This window comes from Pyrgilauda ruficollis, unplaced genomic scaffold, assembly GCF_017590135.1.
Source record: "Pyrgilauda ruficollis isolate IOZ18807 unplaced genomic scaffold, ASM1759013v1 scaffold24, whole genome shotgun sequence".
NCBI lineage: Eukaryota > Metazoa > Chordata > Aves > Passeriformes > Passeridae > Pyrgilauda > Pyrgilauda ruficollis.
Window position 1 is genome coordinate 15,296,453 of NW_024523648.1, and position 5,423 is coordinate 15,301,875.

The window sequence follows — 5,423 nt, forward strand, 5'->3', positions numbered from 1 at the left end:
AAATATAACTTGAACTGTACTGCACTGAGATGAGAAAACAACAGGACTGTTTCAATGATACATTTGTTAGTATTGACTGCATTTCTGTGATGCTCTTACTACACGTTTCAAAATGTACTGCAAACACTAAAACAGCTTTCCAATGCATCTGTAAAGGAGATATTCCCAAAATGGTTTATAAACAAGTTTCAGAGGTGCCAAGCTCTTGCAACTCTGTTTTAGATAAGTGGGAATTAAAGAAGTGCATGACACCTGAAAATTAGGCTATAATTTGCCTGAAGGCATAAAATTCAGGTGTCCTGATACATAGTTTGATGACTCAGGCAATTGTTCTTTGATTTGAAACAAATACTTGAAAGCCAGTGTGGAAGGCTGGTTTATGGATCTTCAAAAATACTCTGAAATTACAATAGCTGCTATAAAGATAAGGGTTGAAACTATAAATGAAACGTTTTTGATTGGTTTCATGACCTTGATAAGTTTCCTTATTAATTGAATAAAATATCAGCTCAAGTTTGCAGAAGACGAAAAAAATAATAGTACCATAATAATGTTAGACTATTTTTGCTTTTATTATTGTACAGAACATGCTTCAAATAGTAAATGTCCCACACTCAACATCTTGATTTTTGTCTCCAAGGAAAAAAAAAAAAAATCTGATCCTTTGTACAGTGTTAAAAATGCCTCTCCAAACCATTTCTATTCAGTTTGTGTGCAAAAGAGACTTCCAAGCAGTAACCTTACTGTGTAAAGGCTGTTTGGAATTCTGTATAAATGCATTTGGAAGTTTAAATCTATTTGCCAAAAAACCAGATGGATTCTGTAGCTAAACAGTATTTTCAACAGAAAGCTTCCACTGGTCCAGCATTTAATCTGGCATATAGCTTCTCTGCAAATGACAGAAAATACTGCTTTTGGACACAGTCCCTTAAGCACCTGACATGCACAGTAGGTTTGTTTCATTTTGACTCAAAAATTAGAAAATGTAAAAAAAAATATACTTATTAATCTACCATTTTGCTTATGCAGCATGCCACTGCTTGAACTGCTTCTTTTAACAGAAATTCTCTTATCTGGTTTGCAATGGTGCATAACTTTTGATTGCTCACAAGTTGTCTGTCACTAGAGGGATGTACACAAATAATCTTTCTACTCCTCTTTCCTACATGACCTAGGGCCTCTTCATGCTATCAGGCCCCCGGACACCCTCAGGCTCTGACATAAATATTGGGGGGAAAAAAGGTCAACTTTATTTTAGCTATGGTAGTAAACTTTTAGCTCCTGGGTCTGGATTTTAAAAATACTGCTATCCCTGTAGTTTTAATCAATGGAGAAAGGATTTTTGCAGAGTGTAAGGGAGAGGCAGTGATTGAGAACTTGTGTAGTTGCATCTGACTTGTGTACCAGTCAAATAAGAAAAAAGGTACTTAAAAATCAGGAAATTAATATACTCACATTATTCAATAATCTAAAACTCTTAAGAAATTGAACTAATTAAATTTGTTTTTTATAAAGTTGTCCCATGTAATTTTTTTATTGCAAATTTGTCTTATACACATTTCTTTCACATTCTTCTCTCATCTTCCTGTTCATCTTCCTGTTCAGCACTATACAGTTTAGAAAGATGCACGATGGCTGTACATTGCTGCTTGTTTAGCAACAGATTTGATTCAAAAGGTTGTAGCTTCCCTAAGGCCTAGCAGGTCTTCATTGCCCCCATACCGGCAGTTGAGGTCTCCTCACTTGTACTAATTCAGTACTCTTTAAACTGGATCTATGAAATTTTGTGACTATAAAATAGCAACAGAAAACTATCAACAAATCAAAGGACTTAAGTTCTCAAAATGGACCTATCATTAACAGAATAGTAGAATAAAATAAAGAATTTGAAAAAAAATATTGGGAAAGAACAATTGTAAATTCTGAGCCTAATGTGTGCAACTTATATTACCACTGAGCTCTTTTATATATGTATATATATACACATATGTCTATATGGTGTATATGGTACAAGTGCATATATATATAGACACAAAATACATAAAATATATATAAAAAATACGTGTGTGTGTGTGTGTGTGTGTGTGTGTGTGTGTGTGTGTGTCTGTGTCTGTGTGTGTGTCCGTGTGTGCGTTCACTGTTACGAATTCAGGAAGAGTTCAGCTGAACATAAACAGACTATAGTCATTCAAGCAGGGAGGAAGCCAGATGTGAGGACTTGATAGATCCAAATTTGTGAAAATCTGCCAGGGGTTACTTCATTGCATAGCTAGGCAGAGCTTTATGTGCATTCACTGTGATTTCTGTAGAGTATAAAGGAAGCTGTTCTCACTGCATCTAATTCCTTGGCTGAGGTATTTGCCCATCCTCCTTCAGAGGGAGAGTGCCATCTACTGAAGCATTCCTTTACACAGCTCCCTTGAGCCTTGTCCCATTCACGGATTGACAAAATCCATTCAAAGGGATTGTAAAACTGAACAAGGTTTTAAAAGGAAAAGCAGCTGCTACAGATGTGAATCTCTGTTGTAAAGCACCAGCTGCATGTGAAGGACCAGGCTAAAGATGGTAAATACAACCACTGACTTGTGCACGCTTGTGCTCCAGCTTTTGAAGAGATTAAAGACAATTTCACTCTGGGGTTTCTTCATTCCCAATATATTCTCTGAACTGAGGTTGCATTACCATTTTGCAACTCTTAGGAATGGCATTGATCGGACAATCCAATTTCACTGCTGACTATCAACTGTGGACTTTCCTATCAATTCCTCCTTTCTGTGTTGGTGCTCACAAGATGTACAACTAGTCAGCCAATTTCCTGAACACTGAGAACACCTGGTAACAGTCACCTAGAGTCTGGCTTGGGCTGGTGATGACACAGTATTATTGTCATGCTTTGTCTTTATGTATTTTCCCATTGTCTTGAGCTTTATATTTCATTGTAAATTTTCTGGACTGCTGCTGTATTCAAATAAAGCAGCAGTTTGTGTCATGCCCACAGCTAATGTCTCCTATGATAATAATAAGCATATAAATGGAAATATTTTTGGCATTTTTTATTGCTTTGTTGCAAAAGATAGTATCTCTAAAACATCAAAGGCAGCTCAGAGGTGCCCATGTACCTTAGAGGTTTGAACAAATTGTATAAAAAGAAAGTTAAATTTTACAAGGTAAATTGCCACACAAAGTCATGGAGTCACAGGAGATGGAAACCTGTCAGGTTGTGTTTCATGTGAACACCCTTAGAAAACCACTGGTTTGGTGTGTTTCAAAGCACAGGTGCCTGTCCTGATGCTTTTGCTACCAAGGCACTCCACTGAAGAATCACACAGCCCATAGTTCAAATGTCACATTTGGCAAGACAAGGAGTGAACAAAACTTTGAAAGAACTTGCATTATTTGCCATCGGGCAAATATATTTGAAACACTTTACAATATATTTTCAAAAAAGTTTCACATTATAGTTTGTTTTTCCATCTGGGCACACAGCATGTTATCTTAAACACAATAGAGAATTGAAAGAATAGAAGTGTTTCTGTCCCAATAAGATAGAAGCCACATATCTTATATCAGCTTATGTCCCACAAATCTTTGTTGGTGCCAGTAGGATTGAGTGCACCCTCAGCAAGCTTTCCAATAACACCAAGTTGAGACATGTGGTCAGCACACTGGAGGGAAGGGATGCCATCCAAAGGGACCAGGACAGGCTTGAGGTGGGCCTGTATGAACCTTATGAAGTTCAACAGGGCTGAGTGCAAGGTTCTACACCTGGACAATCCCAAGCATGAGCACAGGCTGGCAGAGAATGGATTGAGAGCAGCCCAGAGGAGAACTTGGAGGTGCTGACGGATGAAGAGGTCAGACATGAGCCAGCAATGAGAGCTCACAGCACAAAAAGCCAGTCATGTTCTGGGCTGCATCCCAAGCAGCGTGGAAGTAGGATGAGAGAGGCGATTCTGCCCCTCTGCTCTTGCCCTGCGAGACCCCACCTGCAGTGCTGTGTCCAGCTCCGGGGCCCCAACACAAGGACACGGACCTGCTCAAGCAAATCCAGAGGAGCAGAGGGCTGGAGCGCCTCTCCTGTGAAGGCAGGCTGAGAGAGCTGGGGTAGTTCACTCAGGAGATGAGGGAGCTCTGAGATCATACAGCTGCCTGCCAGGACCTGTGGGTAGGGGGCTACAAGAGGGCCAGAGAGTGACTTTTTACAGGGGCATGTAGTGACGGGACAAGGGGTAATGGCTTTAAACTGAAAGAGGGCAGGTTTAGTTTAGATATTATGAAGAAATTCTTACTGTGGGAGTGGTAAGGCACTGGCACATGTTACCCAGAGCAGCTGTGGATGCATCAGCTGTGAAACTGCTCAAGGTCTGAATGAATGGAGTTTGGAGCAACCTAGTCTAGTGGAAGGGGTCCCTGCAAGAGCAATTTGCAGAACCATTAAAAAATAAGTATATTAAATGCAGCCAACTCTCAGGACAGTTCTGAAAACCTTACAGGCCCTGGCAAATTGTCTTCTCTCACAGGTTCCTTATCAAAGCTCAAAGAGCCTCTTCATTAAAAGTGCCTTATTGTTGGTTACAGCAAAAGCTGTAGCAATGTGTGCTGCACTTGAGGCACACATCCGTTACCCCTAATCCCTGCAGAAAGAAAAACCTTAAAAGGAAAGAGGGATTTGCTTCTCTGTAGGCCAGACTGTTCATCAGTTAACCACAGTTTTTATTTCAGCACCAACTACTCACTGGTTGCTGCCTCCATAGAAGGCTACATTTCAGAAAACTTAACAGCCACAATAAATAGACCTAACCAGTGAATCACTTTGCCTACACATGGAGCAGCAAAGCTTTTGGGGATTATGTTTTCTTCTCATCTTCCATGCCTTTTTCTTCCATCAGTTGCTTTTGGTGGCCTCCCAGTCATTGTCCCCAGAATTTACAAAACTCATGTTAAAATGGCATATGCATGTCCCTTTTTTTTTTTTTTTTTTTTTTTTTTTTTTTTTTTTTTTTTAGCTGGTTGTTTTATGTTTTTTGCCTCAAAAAAGAACAGACAATAGCCTTCTAAAAAATAAATCAGCCGTGTAAGATTCAAGAAGTGTGAACTGCTCATCAACGCTCTCAAGTAAATGGTGTGATTCTTGAAGCTGTCCTTGTGCACGGCTAAGAGTTAGACTCGAAATGGGTCCCTTCCAACTCAGAATACTGTGTGACTCTGTGAATTGTAGCACTTGGCCAGCGCACACGCACCGCTTCGCACATCACTCAAAGGCTGCTCACTCGCAGCCCTCGGCCGCATCTTTGTGGCGGCACACAAGCCTCTCGGGCGCGCTTTCCCCGAACGTGGCGCTGCTGTATCGCAGCCAAGCGGCGGCCGCCAGCCTGCTGCAAAAGGTGCTGCAGTAAAGCGCCGCGGCACCGCCATCTCGCTGC